This window comes from Populus nigra, chromosome 7, assembly GCF_951802175.1.
Source record: "Populus nigra chromosome 7, ddPopNigr1.1, whole genome shotgun sequence".
Lineage (NCBI taxonomy): Eukaryota > Viridiplantae > Streptophyta > Magnoliopsida > Malpighiales > Salicaceae > Populus > Populus nigra.
Window position 1 is genome coordinate 9769190 of NC_084858.1, and position 23109 is coordinate 9792298.

The window sequence follows — 23109 nt, forward strand, 5'->3', positions numbered from 1 at the left end:
ATATTTTGTAATGCTTAAGTTTTATTTATGTTAATCTCTTGTTTATGCCTTTCATTTCCTTTTCTTTACTTATTTAACTTCTTTCTCATTTATGTTCTTATCTTGTTTATTTATGTTTCTTTCTTTCATTTATAATCTGATTAAAACCTCCTTTGTGTGTGGTTTTCAATTGAATAATAAGAGTTTGTACTATACTTGTTTGAAATATCATTAGTGGATCCTCTAACCTTGACATTTGTTGTTATCATTGTTTAATCCTTACGTTAATCTTTCATCTCAAAGTTCTCATCAACTTCTTCTTCTTTATTATTATTATTATTATTATTATTATTATTACTATTACTATTACTATTATTACTATTATTATTACTATTATTATTAGTATTAGTAGTATTATTAATAGTATTATTATTACTATTATTATTGTTGTTGTTGTTGTTGTTGTTTATAATTTATACAATTAACCTCTCTGTGGTTCGACCCCGGTCTTGCCGGGTTATTTATTACTTCGACACTCCTGCACTTGGGAGAAGATATCAATCTTTTGGTCGTGTCAGGCTTCGAGTAATGGTATCCGTAAGAGATGACATGTTTGATTTTATGATTATTTTTGGTTAATGGCATCTGAGATGGATGACTGAGTTTGGATGTTGTGATTAGCTACGGCTAAAAGCATCCAAAGTGGATTACTAGATTGAAGTGAAGTAATTAACCCCGATCGATGTTTAAACTTTGGCCCTATAACTCCTATGAGTGAGAATAATACACTTAACAAAATAATAAGAATTGTACAATGCATATGAGAAAAAAGAGAAGGAATATACACATTTTAGTTGATAACAAAAAGTAGCAATAACGTTCTTTTAGTTGTTTATTATCATGTTTAGATTATTTACAATTCTTGTATCCATGTTGTTTTTGTAACAGGGGCATCACACAATCAAGGTTTGTAGGAAAGCCCGTTCCACGGGTTCATATATTTTGGAAGGTGCTACGTAATGGAATGATTTAGGTGTTATGTATTTGATAAGAACGAACAAACCAGTTGAATATTTGTCTTTCAGCACTTTTGTAAGGACTTGTATTGAATATTGAAATGGAATACGGATGCGAAAGTACAGTCTTGTAAACATGATTTGGTGAATGTATGTATGCAATATTCATTTTTATGGGAATGTTGTATTATGACATGAGTATTGCACTACACTAAAAGATGAATTATGTTACGATATACCTTAAATACCATTGCGAGAATGTGTATTGTCATTTTTTAAGGAATGTTGATTTACATTACCCTATGTGGGTTGTGCCTTTCTAATGAATGGAATACATTTATAAATTCACTGAATAATATTGTGAAAAGCATCGAGAACCTAATAACTTACAAAAACAATTCCACTGATTTTTGGGTATGAAAAAGTCGGGTTGTTACATTGCATGCCAACTTCCTTAAGTGTTGAGTGAGAGGTGAGTAGAAAAAGGAGAGAAAACCAAAAACATGGAAGAAGAAGGAGCCTAAGAGGCCGACTGGAACAAACAGAAAGAAGAAGGAAGAAACCGAAAGTAAAGAGGAAGAAGAAACTACTAAAACCTTTTCTAAGACTACTTAAAATTATAAGGTAAGAAAAACATCACCTTCTTGTTTGTTTCCTAGAGACTTTAGGACAAAAAGGATAACAAAACCTCAAAGGAATGGCTTAGGGTTCTTACACCAATAACTAAAGAGGACTAGATAGAAAGCTTAACAAGTATGAGGCTGAATGGGGGACACGTGTAATTATATATATATTACCCTATTTTCTTTTCTATATATATATATATATGGTTTTCATATAAAAATTCTACCAAACATTCTGCTAAAATTTCAGCAGAGTCTCCCTTATACCATGATGTCCCAAGTTATCGATATATAACCTGTTTACACTTCTAATATTTCACATCTCATAACTCAATCACGACCCAATCGTCATGGGTCTCAATCCCACAAACATCATCGTCATCACAACCATAATATTTATAACATACATTGAACAACAAACATGTATACATGGACACAATCATATGAAATTCAGAGTTAAGATTATCTATTCAAGTTTAAACATTAATTATACAAATTAAGTTATATAAAAGTTGTAATATTACAAAATACAAGGGTATACTCCCTCGAACCTAGAATTACAAAAAGTGAACATAAGTTAGGATCTACTCCTGTCGTGCATGCAATGATCCTCAAACAAGATACATATTATTGAAACATGAATATCACAATAAATATAACAACATAAATATCCAACAATTTAAAAAGGCAAACATGCATTGATATTTTATTCACTTCTCCCTTCTGGTTTTCATTGGAAACTCTTTCTCATTCAACTACAAAAAATCGTTTCCTCTTCCATTATCAACCTCCATTCAAGATTTCATAAGATCAACCATGATTATTTCCGCTTAACACATTACCAATACCAATTTCACTGGTATCATCATCACTCCGTAGGAGTCGATGCAAGGTGATCCCCTTCCCCGAGACCCTAACATACACTAAATGTACGCTAGCCAATACATGGTGATCCCTTACCCGGGATCCTAACATACACTAAATGTATGCTAGCCAATACATGTTGATCCCTTTACCCGGGATCCTAACATACACTAAATGTAATTTCATCACTTAGCAATCCACACAACAACCTTTCACCTCGAATATACATACATTCAGAAAGCTATCCAAAATATCGATATCATTACGCAAACTTTCCTCCTTTCACATAATATCCAACATTTAGTAAATCACATTTCACATCAATAACATATTAAATCATGGAATTTAACTAGAAAGTATAGGTGCGGATCACCTATCTGTAGTAGAAGCTCTACTCATGCTCCCCTGCTGCTGCTGCACAACACCTATGGTCCCTCCTGGTAATCATAGGCATAATCTCATAAGTTAACCTCATTCAAGGATACATTTCATAACAACCATATTAACAGCCAATACAGGTATTTCTTTTAATTATTCCTTTCTTTATATTTTACGTTCTCTTATTTCATCTATTAATATTGTCATTCTTTGTCCAACCATGGTTATCATTCTTTTCTTTATATTTGAACTGTTATGGTTTTGATCTGTTACTGTATTGAACTATTACTATTTTTGTTTTTGAACTGTTGCTATCTTTAAAGGTTGTATTCCGACCTCTCCTCAGATTTTTAATTATTCCTTTATATTTTACGTTCTCTTATTTCATATATTAATATCAGCATTCTTTGTCCAACCATGGTTATCATTCTTTTCTTTATATTTGAATTGTTTCTGTTTTGAACTGTTACTTTTTTTGTTTTTGAAACATTATTGTCTTCAGAAGTTGCATTCCGACCTCTCCTCAGATTTTTAACTACATCCAGAGTTCTAGAACTTTGTTTCAAGCAAGATTGGTCTCGTTGGAAAGCTAAGACACGAGGCTATAAGTTTTCTGAGGAAGGAGAACCCAATTCGGCCCCCAAGAGAGTCAAAATTGCTCATTAACTAATCAGTCCTACTGCCCTACAGAGTCAGTCATGACCTAGTCTCGGTTGGTGACCTATAACTAGATTTCTAAAGCTCCAAATTAAGCAAGAGAAATGTCCTTAGTTAGCTAACATCCAAAAATACAATTTCTATAAGGGAACCTGGTCTTAATTCCCTCATCCTCCTACTCGAATCTTACCGACAGTAAGGAGACGAACCTATATAGATTTGTCACCCCTTTACCTTCACACATAACATTCACAAACTACATTTTTTGGGTAAATTATCAAGGTTTCATGCCCCCAATCACATACCACGCATGAATTAACTTAATTTTAACAACCAATACTTTTTCACCAATTCAAGTCTAAAAACCCTAATCTATAATTCATCATCAAGACATCAATTCATAATCGAATTTGAAATGAATTATAAGATTATATTTAAAACACCTTACCTGGTAAGAATTAAGGTTTCGATCTTTAACCAATTGAAGATTTTCGACTCCCTCCCTTTTTTCAAATGACAGCTGGCCTTTCTTATTTTTTTTTGTTCAAATTTTCTTGTTAATCCCTTGTTCACAAGTGTTTATTCCATCTATAAACCCTTAATATTGGATGGGTTCTTGAAAGTTTGGTGTTTCTCTCTTGATTTTGCAAGAATGGATACAAAATCTCCCTCTTTTTTTTCTTTTTGGCTGTTGCAGATGTTTTTTATAAGGAGAGGACTATTTATACTTTATAATTTTTCTTATTTGTATTTAGGCCCTATTTCCTTTAAGTGTATTATTTTTTCCCCCACATCTTTTCCTTCTTATAATCAAGCTATACCTCTTTTCATTTCTTATAACTCCACCCCAGAACGTTTTATTTAGTTTATTTTGTTTAATTAAATCAAACCCTCAACAAAATTCATGTGTATGTTAATGTCTTGAATTTTTTTTAATCAAATGTAAGAAATTTTATAGATGAAAATGAAACTAAGCTGGAGACCAGCAAGTTAGAATATACAGGCATATACAAATAGTGAACAAAGGGAACAGGCTCCCTTGAACAAGCAAAAAGAAATTCATAACTATCAAATCATGGCTATTTGAAAATATAAAGCATAACCATATACAAAAACAGCAGCCACCACCGAAATGGTGATTCAAGGACACAACCTAGCAGCCAACTGCAAGAACACGCAGAGGCATCCTGATGTGATCCAACCATCAAAGGATCCATTGGAGGTTCTAATTGGTCCAGTTACTAGGCTTAGGGCTAAGAAGTTCAAAGAACCTTTCAATGGACTTCTTCAAAAGACATGCGCTAAGGTGGACTTCAAAAGGATTTGTAATAATAAAGAGCAAGCCTTGATTAATCTGATTCATGTTCAAGAGGGGCTTGTTGGTGGAACCAAGACCATTACACAAGGATTGAGAAAAAACTAGATTCAGATAGTTTGACCTTTTGTTACTCTTTTGGTCATAACTGGAGCTACATATCAAATTTTGATGTGATTCCAGTTGGGCTAGAAACTAGACTTCCATACCTTTCCAAAGATCTATGGAATAAGAGAGAACCATTCGTTTAAGTTGGACTTTTGCTGCTACCAGACAGAATGCGGAAAAAATGAATTTGTCTTATTTAATTAGTTGGGCTATCAAACTTTATTTATTTTGAGAGGAGACATTTTATTTGGGTCTTAGACTTGTTTATTTTGTTTATTTTAATTAGTTTGGGCTAGTTTTAGCTTGGGTTGATTATTATTTAAATTGGGCTTATGTGAGACCCATTAGGGAAACTAGAGTTTTGGCTTGGAGTTTAAATACTTTTTCTTGTGATAAGCTCATTCAAATCTCAACAAACTTGGATTAGATTGATCTTGGGGTTGTGAATTCCATTAAATTCCGCTAGGGTTCGCATCAATTGGTATCAGAGTTGATCTAATCACAAGTTATATCCTTTAATTTAAGTCTTTCTTGTTTTCTTGTTTGATTCGGCCACCTATATATATATAAAAAATAAAATTAGGGATCTTACTTCTTATTGCGTTGTTGAACACTTAATCATAAGTTAATGTTCTTTTGATGTTTCTGTTGCGATGTCGGGTCGCACAAATTAATTACCCTAGCTTCAAACACAACACACAAGATAGTATAGAGCAAGCAAGGGGTCGATCCCACAAGGAAGGTTCAAGTCAGATTTTTATGCTAGATGATATGCAATTTGGGGGGGTTTGGACGTTATCTAGGCTAAAGCAAAAGAAAACAGAAAACTATCGAACAAAATTTAATAAAATTAGAAAATTATCAAAAGAACAAACCTTGGTTTCAAGTAAACATCCATCTACAGAAATCAGAACTGATCATGGAAATAAAACATCAATTTATATTCTGAATATTTATCTCTTCTTAACATTGGTTAGTTAACGGATCCGCCGTATAACTAACCCTAACCATCAAACAACCACATTGTCTGCACTAGTAATTTAATTCAATGGCAGCCTTAAGAACTAGATAAGTTGATTAATCAAGAAAACATAACTGTCTGCAGTCTATGTTTGATTTGATTGAATGTTCTCCCTAAGATTAATAACGTAGATCCACCACAATTATTAAACTCAGTTGCTTCACAAGTTCATATACCACAACTTCGGTTTTGATATCAAACTTAGCAATAGATTGTCTATAATAATAACTATTGACTGCTCTAGCAATTAAAATAAACAATCATAGGAAAAATAAGCATAGAAGAACAAACATATTCATCATATAAACAGAAAAGAAAAGGTAAATTAAATCTCACAGTTCTTGAAATCTGAATGTTTTCGTGTCCTTGCAACCAAGAAAAAGTGTTTAGCCTTACATGTTTGTAGAATAACTAATTAAAAAGAAGGAAGAATGCATAATTTTGAGTTTCTTAGAGGAGGGGGGCGTTTTTCTCCTCTTCGCTGGCTGCCCCCCGTCTCTTCTCTCTTTCTTTTTACATCCTACGAAACCCTAGTCTCTATTTTACAAAATAGTCCTCCCTTAAGTAGACAGTTTACATTTAAGTACTTTAATAAATATTTTCCTAAAAAAGGAGAAATAGCCTTGCATGAAATCTTCAAGCTTTGACTTAGAGGAGCTAAATTGCTGAAATAAAAACTTGGATATTGGTTTAGATGCTTCAGAATGTAATTTCGACTCGTTTCTTCACGAAACCTGTTTGCTGGTAGAATTCAGTTGTCATCTTTGCAAAATCATATCTCCCTCATATGGCATCGATTTTGGCTGAATTAGGAGCATTCATAGCCTTTTGAGTCAGGACACCAACAAAATTGAGTTTGCATCAATCAGACTTCTGTAGCTCCAAATATTCAAGTCTGAATGGCCGAAGGTAAACATTGGCAGATTGCGAGATTTGATTTTGAAAACTGCGATTTCCATGCTCTTTTTCATTTTATTTTCTTAACTTATATGTCCAGAAAAGAATGGATGTTAGCTTTTTAATGCCACTAGAATCACTTCATTTCCACCTCTAGAGCTCACGCTCTGCATAAAACATTGACTGAAGATCAAATCTGCCAATTATCTCCAATTTACTCATTTTTGCATCTTTCATCCAAAAGTGCCTTCAAAAAGGATGATGTGGAGCAACAAAGGGAGAACATCTTCCATACTATATGTCTAATCAACAATAAGGTATGTAGTATGGTAATTGATAGTAGTAGTTGTACTAATGTTGCTAGTGTTACTTTGGTTAGAAAGTTGAGATTGAATACCATAAAGCATGAGAGGCCTTATCAGTTTTAATGGTTGAATGAATGTGGTGTTGTTAGGGTGAATAGACAAGTGATGGTTTCCTTTTCGGTCGGCAAATATAAGGATGAAGTCCTATGTGATGTTGTGCCTATGCATACTTCTCATCTGTTATTAGGGAGGCCTTGGCAATTTAATAGAAAAGCCAATCACGATAGGTTTAAGAATAAGTATTCATTGAAGAAGGATGAATGGATTTATACACTTGCCCTACTCTCACCAAAGCAAGTGTATTAAGATCAAATTCAATTGAAGAATGGCTATAAGGAAGAGCAACATATTTCGGTCAAAGTGGAGGAACAAAAAAATTCGGCCAAAATGAAAAAACAAGTTGAACAACATGGTAAGGATGTGAGGAAGAGAGAAAAGAAAGTGAGCCATGAGTTGAAAACAAAAGGGAAGAAAGTTTCGGCTCTTAGGACATTAGGGGAGGGTCATGGCCAAGAACAAAAAAATCAAAGGAAGGCCAAAAGTGGAGGGAAAATGAGTGGAGAGAAGAAAGAAAGGATGAGAAAAGAAAACTGGGGAAACACTTTAATTTGTTTGCAAAATCTAATGATCTTAAACATGTATATCTTTATCACTTGTGACACGACCAAAATATTGATGTCTTTTCCCAGGTGTAGGAGTGTCGAAGTAATAAATAACCCGGCAAGACCGGGGTCGAACCACAAGGAGATTAATTGTATAAATTATAAACAACAATAATACAACAACAACAATAACAATTACAATAATAATAATAATAATACTATTAATAATGATAATAATAAAGATGATGAAGAAAAAGTTGATGAGAACTTTGAGATGGAAGATAAACGTAAGGATTAAACAATGATAACAACAAATGTCAAAGTTAGAGGATCCACTAATGGTATTTCAAACAAGTATAGTATAAACTCTTATTATTCAATTGGAAACCACACACAAGGAGGTTCCAATCAGATTATAAATTGTTAACATGATTACATTAGTTATCTTATTCGAATAATGCTAATACTTATAAATGTTGTCAGGCATTCATGATTATAACTTATGTTAACAACAAATCAAGTTCCTTTCATAGCTCAGGTGTCGGTCATACCATACAGCATGAGCTATGAAAGTGCCAAGTATTTGTTGTACCAAGTGTTATACAACATAAATCTAGATTAACCATTTAACAAGTAAAGTATTAAAAGTGAACAAGATAACAAATATAAAGCATGTTAGTATCCAACATTAAAGTCCATGTTAAGTTTATATTATACTTATTCTTACATCATTAGTGTACCCTTTTCACCTTGACATAATTAACTTAACTAAACATAATGAAAGAAAGAAACATAAATAAACAAGATAAGAACATAAATGAGAAAGAAGTTAACTAAGTAAAGAAAAGAAAATGAAAGGCATAAACAAGAGATTAATATAAACAAAACTTAAGTATTACAAAAGAGAGAGCAAGAGCATGATCTTGATCTAAACACCAAGATGCCTAAATAAATGGCAAATGCCTCCTTTTATAGGCCAAAATTCAGAACTATTGATTTGTTGACTAATTGATGAATGGGTGGCCACATCTTGACTTAGTGACAATTCTTATCTTTTTGTCTGCCAAAAACGTCATTGATGATGTCATAATTTGAACAGACTTCAATCATGAAACTTCTATGAAATTGTCTCATATACAAGTGAAATAATAGGCAAGTTGATTAGTACTTAAAAGTGCATTTTTATCTAGGTTCTATATCATCATTTTGCACTTGAAGTATCAATAACTCCTTAACTAAAGCATGTTTTATAATAACATATCTAATAATATAAGATACCTTTAATTTAAGGTAAATGTCCATCTTAAATGCAGGCCTATCACAGAAATAAAAGAATTGATTGATGAGTTGAAGTATTGAAATTGAAAGGACAAAGAGATGGCCAAATTTAGAAAAGAGATGTTGGTGCAGTCCAAACTGGAATATTGTTCAGTAATCGGGTCATATCTGGAGCTGTAGATCTCGGATTTAAGTCTACTTTATATGGATGGAAAGGTAAGACATAGGCCTACAACTTTCATGGGAGCCCAAGATTTAACAAGGTCGTTTTCAAGTCCAAATTGTAGCAACAAAGAAGAAGTCTGAATCTGTCCTGCAGCCCAGACACTATTCAGTGTTCAGCCCATATCTCGAGTTCTAGAAGTCCAAATGATCTCCAATTTTAACCCTGGGAAGATAAGACAATTTCCTATAACTTTCAGGTTGAAGTCTGTTCAAATTATGACGTTATCAATGACATTTTTGGCAGACAAGAAGATAAGAATTGTCACCAAGTAAAGATGTGGCCACCCATTCATCAATTAGTCAACAAATCAATAGTTCTGAATTTTGGCCTATAAAAGGAGGCATTTGCCATGTATTTAGGCATCTTGGTGTTCAGATCAAGATCATGCTCTTGCTCTCTCTTTTGCAATACTTAAGTTTTGTTTATATTAATCTCTTGTTTATGCCTTTCATTTTCTTTTCTTTACTTAGTTAACTTCTTTCTCATTTATGTTCTTATCTTGTTTATTTATGTTTCTTTCTTTCATTATGTTTAGTTAAGTTAATTATGTCAAGGTGAAAAGGGTAATATTTGTTATCTTATTCACTTTTAATACTTTACTTGTTAAATGGTTAATCTAGATTTATGTTGTATAACACTTGGTACAACAAATACTTGGCACTTTCATAACTCATGCTGTATGGTATGACCGACACCTGAGCTATGGAAGGAACTTGATTTGTTGTTAACGTAAGTTATAATCATGAATGCCTGACAACATTTACAAGTATTAGCATTATTCGAATAAGATAACTAATGTAATCATGTTAACAATTTATAATCTAATTGGAACCTCCTTTGTGTGTGGTTTCCAATTGAATAATAAGAGTTTATACTATACTTGTTTGAAATACCAATAGTGGATCCTCTAACCTTGACATTTGTTGTCATCATTGTTTAATCCTTACGTTAATCTTCCATCTCAAAGTTCTCATCAACTCTTTCTTCTTCTTCATCTTTATTATTATCATTATTAATAGTATTATTGGTATTATTACTACTACTACTACTACTACTACTACTAGTATTATTATTACTATTATTATTATGGTTGTTGTTGTTGTTGTTGTTACTATTGTTGTTTATAATTTATGCAATTAACCTCCCTGTGGTTCGACCACGGTCTTGCCGAGAAGACATCAATCTTTTGGTTGTGTCATATGGTTTTAACCCTTTGACACCATTAGATTTGATTCCTTTACCTGTTGATGAAAGGGTTAGTCTTAATGGTAATCAAAAAGCATAGGTGGTGAAAGATCTCCATGCAAAGATTCGACAACAAATAGAAAATAAGAATGAATAATATGCAAACAAAGCCAATAAAGGATGAAAATTGGTAAGATTTGAACCAGCTGATTGGGTTTGGGTGCATATAAGGAAGGAAAGGTTTCCTAAACAAAGAAGATCAAAGTTGATGCCTCAAGGAGATGATCCTTGTCAAATCATAGAAAAGATTAATGATAATGCCTACAAAGTGGATCTACCTGATGAGTATGGTGTTAGTGCTACATTCAATGTTTCTGATCTTTCTTTGTTTAATGTGGGTGATGATTCGAGGTTGAATCCTTTTGAGGAGAGAGGGGATGATGCGATCCAACCATCAAAGGATCCATTGGAGGTTCGAGTTGGTCGAGTTACTAGGCTTAAGGCTAAGAAGTTCAAAGAACCTTTCAATGGACTTCTTCAAAAGACATGGGCTAAGGTGGACTTCAAGAGGATTTGTAATAATAAAAAGCAAGCCTTGATTAATCTGATTCATGTTCAAGAGGGGTTTGTTGGTCGAACCATGACCATTACACAAGAATTGAGAGAAGAAGACTAGATTCAGATAGTTTGACCTTTTGTTACTCTTTTGGTCATAACTGGAGCTACATATCAAATTTTTATGTAATTCTAGCTGGGCTAGAAACAGGACTTCCATACATTTCCAACGGTATATGGAACACCTTTTAATTCATTAAAACGAGATAGAACCATCCATTTTAAGTTGAGATTTTGTTGCTGCCAAATAGAATGCAAAAACAACAAACTTGTCTTATTTGATTAGTTGGGTTATCAAACTTTATTTATTTTGAGAGGAGACATTTTATTTGGGTCTTAGACTTGTTTATTTTGTTTATTTTTATTAGTTTGGGCTAGTTTTAGCTTGGGTTGATTATTATTTAAATTGGGCTTATGTGAGACCCATTAGGGAAACTAGGGTTTTGGCTTGGAGTTTAAATACTCTTTAGGAATAATTTGAGGATAGACTTTTGATGATATTTTCAGCATTATAGCAGACTTTTTGGTTGTTTAATCTTGGTTCTTAATTGAACTTTCAACTCTTTAAAGAATTGACCATTCGTTGTTATGAATTTATACTTCCTTTGCTCATCTCCAAGTGTAGGCGTTGTGATCGAGTTGGTTTATAGTCTTGTTGCCTTGGAGCAAGTCTTCCATTGTGATAAGCTCATTCAAATCTCAACAAACTTGGCTTAGATTGATCTTGAGGTCGCTAATTCCATTAAATTCCGCTAGGGTTCACATCACATCCAAAATAAGCAATCTGTAATAAAAGCAGCACAAAGGTGGTTGGATCAGCTACAACAAACCAACACTTCCAGCAATAGCATACCAGAGTTCCAACAGCTATCTGCTAAAGGCACAACAAACTAACCAGCAAAAGAGAAGATCTTAGCTGCCTAGCAACAAGCTGAGCAAGTTGAACAAGATCAACAATCAAAACAAAGCAGCAAAGGATATGAAGCAGTCATAGGAGAACCAAAAACACCAGTAGCATCGATAGAAAACTAGGGATTGATCCTGCAACCATGATCAACAAAACAACCTCTACCCACTTACACATCACCAAAGAGCAAGGAGCAAAACAACCAAGGCAATCCTAAAAGAGCAACTAGCAGCAAAACACAATCAAGAGAGCCTACTACAGCAACTAAACATCCACAACAGACAACCACAACAAAGAACTAGAGGTTGAAGCCATCAAAACCCCATCAACTCCAGCATACCAATACTACAAACAACAGTAAGCAATTCCAATAGCCAGTTTCAAGAAGCATGGCAAATCAAGCTGCATATAGCAGCAACACAGATAGCTAAAGGGTGAAGCCATCAGGACCACTTCAACTCCAGCGTACCAACAATACACTACCTCAGGCAATAATAGAAGGACTGCAAGCATGGTCCACAACAAAACCCATAAACAAACCACACCAACCCAGCAATCAGCATCAGGTAGCATCTTGCATAAAGCAATGGAGCAACGCTAGCAAAATGCATGGGGACACAAAGATTGCATCATCCAGCATAAACAAGTGGAAGGAGGATGCTTCACATCAAACCTTTCACAAACCAAAGCTAGAGAGTGAGGCCGTGAAACCTCAACCACTCCAGCCAACCAAAGGTGTATTGGGCAGCAACTAGAAGGCCTACCAGCAAGCTCCAGAAAGCTCTGCAAACCAAATGGTACACAACAATAGTATACAAAATACATAACAAAATTCGTAGGGAAGAGCATAAATATATCCAACAAAGATAGGGGAAGAGTCCTAGCAGCAGACCACACATAGCAAGCAGGACTTGCAGAGAAACCCAAAAAACACAAAAGCAGACCATCTAGAGATCATAAGGTTTATAGCCTCATGGGTTGTCAGAAGGATTGAGCCTTTTGATGCTTCAGATACTAGTGTCTACACCGGCACAAATCCCAACAAAGTGATTCTGTACACACAAATAGAAAGGCAATTAATCCCAACAGGGGTAGTACAGTGCAATTCCATGGCAGAAAGAAGGGAGAGGGCAGAAAATCAAACCTCCATCAAAGTCATTGTAAATCTCAGGAAAATAAAGATTGCATAAATTTCAAACTAAATAAATGAGGAATAAAAGTAAAGAAATTTATGCATAGGTTTAAATAAAAAGGGGAATTCAGAAATATTTGGAAATAAATTTCTGGAAGAAATATTTTGAGACATTATAAATTAACCTGGAAATGTAGAGGGTTGGATTAAGTTAAAGAAAATAAACTAAACTAAAAGTTGTGGGGTGAAATTATAAGAAATGATAAGAGGTATAACTTAATTATAAGAAAAAAAAGATGTGGGGGAAAAAATAATACACTTAAAGAAAATGGGGCCTAGATGCAAATAAGAAAAACTATAGAGCATAAATACTCCTCTTCTCACCAAAAATCTGCAGCAATCGTAAGGGAAGAAAATAGGGAGTTCTTGTATCCATTTTTGCAATTCAAGAGAGAAACAATAAAATTTCAATAACCCATTCAAGATTAAGGGTTTATAGGTAAAATAAACACTTGTGGGCAAAGAATTAATAAGAAAATTTGAACAAGAAGAGAAGAGGGAGGGTCGGCTGTCATTAGAAAGAAAAGGAGGGAGTTGAAAATCTTTGACTGGTTGAAGATTGAAACCTTGATTCTTACGTGGTAAGGTGTTCTAAACATGGTCTTATGAGTCGTTTCAACTTTTATTATGAATTAATGCTTGGAAGTTGAATTATAGATTAGGGTTCTTAGACTTGAATTGGGGAAAAGTATTAGTTGCTAAAATTAAATAACTTTATGTGTTATGTGTAAATGGAAAGGTTGACGAATGTGGATAGTTTTGTCTCTTGACTTTCAAAGAGATTTTGGGTAGAAGGATGAAGGAATTAGGATCATGTTCCTTAATAGAAATTATAGTTTTGGATATTGACTAACTAAGAAAATCAATCTTGCTCAATTTGGAGTTATAGAACTCCAGTTATGGGTCACATACCGAGACTCGGTCATGATAGACCTTGTAGGGCAGTAGGTTTGATTCGTTGATGATAAAATTTTGACTATCTTGGGGGTAGAACTAGGTTCTTCTTCCTTCAGAAAACTTGTAGTCTCGTGTCTTAGCTTTCCAACAAGACCAATCTCGCTTGAAATAGAGTTCTAGAACTCTGGATATAGTTAAAAATCTAAGGAGTGGTCGGACAGTAACGGTTCAAAAACGGACAGTAACAGTTAGACAACAACAGTTCAATGTCAAGACAGTAACAGTTCAATGTCAAGACAGGAACAGATGGACAGTAATAGTTCAATGTCTAGACAATAATAATTCAATGTCTAGATAGTAACAGTTCAAGATAGTAATAGTTGGACAATAACAGTCCAATGTCTAGATAGTAACAGTCCAAGGTCTAGACAATAATAGTTGGACAATAACAGTTTGAGATTTAAACAGTAACAGTTCAAATATAAAGAAATGATAAACAGTAACAGTTTGAAAGAAAGACTTATTGGTTGTTGATATGGTTATTATAAAACATATCCTTGAATGAAGAAAATTTATAAGATAAGCCTGTGATTTGCAGGAGGGACCACAGGTGTGGTGCAACAGCAAGCAGCAGGGGAGCACGAGTAGAGCTTCTATTGCAAGTAGGTGATCATGCACCTATGCTTTGTAGTTAAATTCCATGATTTAATATGTTACTGATGTGAAATGTGAATTACCAAATGTTGGACATTAGATGAAAGGAGGGAAGTTTGTGTAATAATATCAATATTTTGGATAGTATTTTGAATGTATGTGTATGTAAGGTGAAAGGTTGTTGTGTGAATTGTTAAGTGATGAAATTATCGCTAACAAAGGAAATATGAGAAGTGTGATTCGGGGCATGAACTAACATACATTTAGTGTATGTTAGGATCCCAGGTATGGGGATCGCCATGTATGCGTATCTATATTTTTTTAATCCATCCATAATGATATTTGTTATAATATATATCATAAATATTGTGGTTGATATGTATGATGATGTTTGTGGGATTGAGACCCAGGATGATTGGGTCGGGATTGAGTAGGAGATGCGGGTTATTAGAAGTGTAAACATGTTAAATGTCGATAACTTAGAACCTCCCGGTATAAGGGAGACTCCGTCGAAATTTCGGTAGACTTTGATATGAACACCATGGATATATATAGGAAAAAAAATTTTAATTACTCTGTTTTTCAGTTGACGTGAGATTGTTGTTTTATCCCAGATATGGGGATGTTACAGTCATCCTCTGAGAAGGCACAAACCACAAGATCTATGTCAGAATCCCTCATTGGGGGAGGTGACAACCAAAACGCCAAGTAGGACTTTGGGGGAGACACGTTGCGTGCTCTCTATTGGTGCCCGATTTGGTTCTGAGATGGTAAGTCAGGTAGCAGTAGGCACAACCAAGACTACATCCGTGTATGAGATAAAAAAATTCATGCATGAATAGAAGCCACTGTATCCAAGGGGTGTAAGAAAAAAAGTCATCTATGGATGACACGAAGAGACAAGAGCTCGAGATCTGTAGTAGGAGAACACGAACATGGGAAGACAAAGAGCATCTCTCTCTACTCTCTCTCCTGTTAATGTCTTAATTTTTACATATATGAGTGAAGAAATTATGCAAAAATGAGATGAAATGATTGTGTGTGCTGAATTGTGATGTTGTTAAGCCCATAGAGGCATGCTGGAGCTGAAATGAAAATCATACAATGTTAATGCCTTGATTTTTGTTTATGCAATGGATGAACTTGCACAATTAGGAATCAAGTGATTGAATGTATGAGTATGACTTGTTGTTGGGAACATAATTGTTAGAAGTGATAAAATACATGTGAAAACTTGTAAGGAATGAGTTATCATGTTCGGCCAAGAAAGTGATACATGGAAGGAGCCATGTATGATGAGCAACCTTAAATAAACAAGAGATAGATTGGAAATGGAACTCTTGTATGATGTGAATTGAATATTAAATTGTGTTGATGATTTGGCATGATGAAATTGAAAAAATAGAATGCTAGATTATGCCAACATTAGGTTTCGACCTTGAAATGATGGTATTGTTTAATAGTCTTGTGATAAATTTGAATGTGATTGGTTACGGTATATGTTCAAATTTGTTTGGGATGTATTATAAAGGGGGAAATCCTAGCGTAAACCTTACACTTAGCCGAGGGAAAGAGTAAAACCAGAAATGACTCAATCATCGCTGCTAATTTAAAATTAGCAGCAACATAGAGTCATTGACAAATTCCGGGTTGGCATCGACTCAGTTTTCGTTGATGATTTCTAAATCAACAGTAGATTATATTCGCTGACGATTCCATGTCTTAGCCATAAACCAGTTTCACTAACGATTCGTGTTACCAGCAACCCAATTGTCATTGATGATTTCTGAGTTCCATGCATCAGCTGTAAACTAGTTTCACTGATGATTTTGTGTTACCAATGACCCAACCAGTTTTCGTTGATAATTCTGCGTCACTAGTAACCTAGCTTTCGTTGACAAATTCCATATCAGAAATGTTTTAATTCTTATGACGATTTCATCATCGGTCTGACCTAATTCACTACAAAACTCAAGAACTAAATATTAGGACATCTATGGGTGACCCACGTTTAAAATAAAAGGAAGTGTCTTGATGTCGCACGTCCAAATCCGCGCGGAGTTGGTTGGCGATTTTTCATTTCTCATTTGCGTTGAATCGGTTCGTTGGAGTTGCCACCTAGTAATTTATTGAAGGCTACTAGGAAACCGGATGTACTGGTCTTGTCAAAGATTCGCGGGTAAAGGACTGGTTATAGTTAGGGAAGGTATTAGCACCCCTAACACACCCTACCTGAAGTAAGTTGCATCGTGATTTTGACGTGTTAAAGAAGTTAATAATTCTGGACCGTGAGCAAATCAAAATACTAAATTCTTCTTTAATATTTGCAATTTTATCATAAAAACTATATTCATAAAAAATACAAACAACACATTCACTTTCACTATATTTTCTTTTCTTTTCTCTTTTTTCCTTTTCTTTTCTTTTTTACATCCACATTACTAATTAAAAAAGTTCCAAAACTAAAAAAAAATTACATTAAACAATTTAAAAATTACAAAAACAACCCCTAAAAACTCCAGAAGTTGCAAGGAAGTCCTTCTGGAACCGTAGGAACAGTGGCAGCGCGTTTTCCCACATGCCACCACCATTGGCAGCGCGTGGGTTCACGCGTCGCCACGAGAAAGGCTGGAAAATGGGTGGGTCTGGCTCAGCTTCCTTTCCTTTTCCCTTCTCTACCGGTGGTGACACCCATCGTCACTTGCAAAAGAATAAAAACCCAACGAATAGTTGATTTCAATCCATTTTAGTCTAGATCTGCTTCTCTCACTTCTCATTTTTAGATGTTCTCCTCTCTACATATTGTTTTTGTTTCCTCTTCTTCTGTTTTAGATGGCCGGCGGTTGTGGGGGGAGCTGTCGGTGGTGGTCGCTGCGTTGACGGTCTTCACTCTTGTTGGTGGCAACGGTGGTCGGCTGGTTCTCGGTCTTCTTTTTCTTCTTCTGATCTGGTGGCTGTTGTTCGTGGCCGCTGAAGCCGCGGTGGAGATGAGCTTGCTGGTGGTGTTGAGGCGGAGGAATGGACAGATCGGTGGGTGTCGATGCTGGTGCTGTTGCTGAGGGAAGGAAATGCTAGAGGTGGCTATTCACGGTGGCTGATAGGGTGATCGTGGGTTTGTGGCTGATTGAAGAGAAGTTAGGAGTCGTCGGGTCTGTGAGGGTGGCGGTTGTTGTTGGGGTTGTCTAGGGTGAGAGAACGGCTGAGGGGGGCGACGTTCTGGTTTGTAGCAAAAAGGAGATGCGGGATCGGCTGAGAGAGGGGAAAGTGTAGGGGAAAGGTTTGTGGTGGAGTGGCTGCTCCAATTAGAGGGGTCTATGTGGGGGAGAAAGATTCCAGCCGGGGGGAAAGAGAACCAAGAGCTGAGGGGGGCGGCGGCTCTTTGGTTAGAGATAAGAGATAGGGTTTTTTTTTTTAGGGTTTTTTGTGGTTTAGGGTTTTTTTGTGGATTTCCTCTATTTTTGCAAAATTGCCCCGCCTTGAGTGTGTTGAGGGGACCAGTATTTGTAAGAAAAAATGTTGCTAGGTTTCCAAACTTGGTCCTTCAACTTCTTTCTTTTGTAAATTTGATTTTTCTTCATTTTTTTTTGTATTTTTTGAAAATGAGCAATATCAATGTCGACCAAATAAGGAAAATCAATAATTTTAAAAATGACGCGTGAACAGTTGAACGCGTTCAAAAGACCTTTGAAAATTTAAATTCTTTTTAGACGACGCTGAAAATGCTAAAAACGATGCAAATATATTAAAAAACGTATTTTTTAGATTTTCGTTATTTTTTTGCTATTTTTGGATTTTTATGAAAATTTACCAAAACATGGGTCAAAAATTGGGTAGCAACAATTGATATAATGACTTTCATTGTATAATGTGTGGAACACTTGAATGTGAACATGTGTATTTCTTAGGAAATGTATGGTGATGGCTTATGTGAGTTCTAGATGCGAATATGCTGATTAATGATGATTTTATGTGTCCGGTGGTATGACCGAGATCGGACCTTTGACCGACAAAGACACACCACGGAAGGAGCAGGTAGGTGGCTTCCACCCCCTTTTAGCATAACATCAATTCTCCGAAGTGAATTCATTATGAAAGATCTATAATTGTGTTGTGTTGTGGCTTCGGCTACTCGTCATAAGTAAAAAATGGATAAATGTGATATAAAGTGTTTCAAGTGTCAGGGATAGGGACACTATGCATTAGAGTGTGCGAATCATTGAGTTATGATTCTAAGGGATGATAGAGAGATTGTGTCCACTAGTGAGGAGTCTGATTGTGATGACATGCTACCACTTGAGGATGTTAGTGATTTAGAGCATGTTGTTGGTGATAAAGTTTTGGTGATTAGAAGGTTGCTTAGTGTTTAGACTACGGAGGATGATGGGGAGCAACAAAGAGAGAACATCTTCCATACTAGATGCCTAATCAGCGATAAGGTATGTAGTATGATCATTGATAGTGGTAGTTGTTGTTATCCATTTTTGGGTTTCCACACAAGAAATGAGAAAATACAATATATATATATATATGTATATGTATATATATATATCAAAAAAATTTTAAAAATAATAATAATAATAATAATAGGAGTGAGAAAATGATGCTGGAATGCCCATAAAATGGCTAGATATTGGTTGCGAAGGTTCAAAAATACAAGAATTGAAATTGGACAATATATTTTTTACTGATGAGAGCCGTGTTGACAAAGAAAATTCAAGTTGAGGAAGAAAAGTCCAAAATCAAAAGTTTATGGACTCAATTAAATTTTATCAAAGGTTTGATTGAGTTTATGGAGGGTTTGATTGAAAGAAAAATTGATTTTTAAGTCAATAAAGGCTTTTATTTGAAGAAATTAAAGTTCTAGGGTCAAATTATAATTTTAAAGAGTTTATTTGGTCAAATCAGGGGCTCAATTACATAATTATTGAAGTTTAATGATCAATTAGGGACTTGATTGAAAAAATCTGAAACCAAGGACCAAATTAGAAAAGGCGTGTAAATAGAGGAGTTGAAATTGACCAAGTCATAGACTAAATTGAAGAAATTAAAAATTTATTTATCAATTAAGGGTCAAATCGCATTAAAAATTTACTAATGAGAGCCGTGTTGACAAAGAAAATTCAAGTTGAGGAAGAAAAGTCCAAAATCGAAAGTTTATGGACTCAATTAAATTTTATCAAAGGTTTGATTGAGTTTATGGAGGGTTTGATTGAAAGAAAAGTTGATTTTTAAGTCAATAAAGGCTTTTATTTGAAGAAATTAAAGTTCTAGGGTCAAATTATAATTTTAAAGAGTTGGTTTGGTCAAATCAGGGGCTCAATTACATAATTATTGAAGTTTAATGATCAATTTGGGACTTGATTGAAAAAATCTGAAACCAAGGACCAAATCAAAAAAGGCGCGTAAATAGAGGAGTTGAAATTGACCAAGTCATAGACTGAATTGAAGAAATTAAAAATTTATTTATCAATTAAGGGTCAAATCGCATTAAAAATTTATTGATGAGAGCCGTGTTGACAAAGAAAATTCAAGTTGAGGAAGAAAAGTCCAAAATCAAAAGTTTATGGACTCAATTAAATTTTATCAAAGGTTTGATTGAGTTTATGGAGGGTTTGATTGAAAAAAAATTGATTTTTAAGTCAATAAAGGCTTTTATTTGAAGAAATTAAAGTTCTAGGGTCAAATTATAATTTTAAAGAGTTGATTTGGTCAAATCAGGGGCTCAATTACATAATTATTGAAGTTTAATGATCAATTAGGGACTTGATTGAAAAAATCTGAAACCAAGGACCAAATCAAAAAAGGCGCGTAAATAGAGAGGTTGAAATTGACCAAGTCATAGACTGAATTGAAGAAATTAAAAATTTATTTATCAATTAAGGGTCAAATCGCATTAAAAATTTACTAATGAGAGCCGTGTTGACAAAGAAAATTCAAGTTGAGGAAGAAAAGTCCAAAATCGAAAGTTTATGGACTCAATTAAATTTTATCAAGGGTTTGATTGAGTTTATGGAGGGTTTGATTGAAAGAAAAATTGATTTTTAAGTCAATTTAGGCTTTTATTGGAAGAGATTAAAGTTCTACGGTCAAATTATAATTTTGAAGAGTTGATTTGGTCAAATCAGGGGCTCAATTGCATAATTATTGAAGTTTAATGGCCAATTAGGGACTTGATTGAAAAAATCCAAAACCAAGGACCAAACTGGAAAAGGTGCATAAATAGAGGGGTTGAAATTGACCAAGTCAGGGGTTAAATTGAAGAAATTAAAAATTTATTTATCAATTAAGGGTCAAATCGCATGAATCCAAAACCAAAGATTGTCTTGTAAATGGCACTAAAATCAAGGGATCCAATTACAGTTTACCAAGTCAGGGACTTCAATGACCAAATCAAAAATATTCATTTGAATTTTGAAACGACACCGTTTCCTTCATTGTCTCCTTCAGAAGCCATTTTCAGCAGTAAAAGCCGATATACGTTTTGCAGAAAAGAGCCAAATTGCTCCAATTATGGGGCACGTTTTGTGGCTGTTATCCCTCTACTCCCAGATTACAAGACGACCGTTACCACTGCAGGCTCTCTCTGGCCTATAAAAGCTAGAGAAATACAATGAAAAAAAAGAAAGAAAGGAGGAGATAGAGAGAGGAGAGCGTAAGAGAGGAGAAAACAGAGAAAGGGAGAGCGTATGGAAGAGAAGAGGAGGAAAGGAAATAGTATAGTAAGAAATACATGAGAGAAGAGGAAAACACGAAGGAAGATCGAACAAGGAGACAAAAACAGAAGAGCAAAGGAATAGAAGTAGGAGAAACTGGACGGCGAAGCAAAGAACAAAGATAGTAGAGGAGGACAGCACCACCATCGGCTTCCTTTCTCCAGAACCAGGTATGCTCATTTCCTTCTTAGTCTTTGCAAAAATTGATGCTTGTTTGTCTAGAAAAAAACAAAAAAAAAACCGCAAGAAAGCTAAAGAATCGTCATTCCGCACTTTGTTAGTAACCAGGGACCTTCGTTTTTGCTATCTGCAAAAATGAGCATGAACAGTGCAAAGGTAATTTAATTACCTTCGCATTATTCCATGCACGCGTAAAATTTTACGCGTGCATGGCTTAGTTGGGTCACTAGCTTGGGCCAGTGACCAGGCTGGGCTGACTAGGTCTAGCCCAGCCATATGTGCCGAGCTGGGCCCAACCCCAAAAAAAAGGGAAAAAAAAGGAAATTTTCTTCAAAAATTATTCAAAAAAATATGTGATTTTCCTGCATTATTTTCTACTGAATTTTGCTTAGTATTAGTTTGTATTTTTATACTATAAAGATACAAATCCAGTATTAAAGTACCTAGTTTTCGCCAAAACATTGAAAAATAAAAAAATGTTTTGTTTTCAAGCATACGGCCAAGTATCTCAAAGAAAAAAATCATATCATATTTTCATACAACAAAAATTTAAAAATAGATATTAGCATGCATTTTGGCTTTAATAACCAGTTTATTAAAGTCACGAGAACGAGGCCAATATTTCAAAAATTCAAAAAAAGTTATTTTGTTTTCTTTTATCTGGGGTTATGATCTTATACGTAAGACGTATTCCGGATATTAAATTCTTTTATTGACGTTAGAATAGTTAGGGTTTACCCGATAAAATAAGCATCTCTTTACCGAAGAGGACTTTTCTTAAACGATAGACGGACCAACAACTAGAAAACACGACAAGACCTTAGATTTTATCAGTCAATAAAATAATGTAGCTTACCTTAGGTAGGATGTATTTAGGGTGCCAATACCTTCCTTTTACACAACCAGTCCCCGTACCCGATCTCTAAGACCAGTTAGGGTTCCTAATGACCAAAATATCAGGTGGCGCCTCCCATTCCATTTTTCACTAATAAAAGACAAGAATTCCTTATCTCTCCATATTTGCCTATTAGATACCAATATGAGAGTGGATTTTTTTGCCATGATGCCGCACACGCGTGACAGTAGTTGTACTAATGTTGCTAGTGTTACTTTGATTAGAAAGTAGGGATTTTATACCATAAAGTATGAGAGGCCTTATCAGCTTCAATGGTTGAATGAATGTGGTGTTGTTAGGGTAAATAGGCAAGTGATGATTTCTTTTTCAGTAGGCAAGTATAAGGATGAAGTGTTATATGATGTTGTGCCTATGCATGCTACTCATCTGTTACTAGGGAGGCCTTGGCAATTTGATAGAAAAGTCAAGCATAATGTGTTTAAGAACATGTATTTATTGGAGAAAAGTGGTAGAATTTATACACTTGCCCCATTAACACCAAAGCAAGTGTATGAAAATCAAATTTAGTTGAAGAAAAGCTA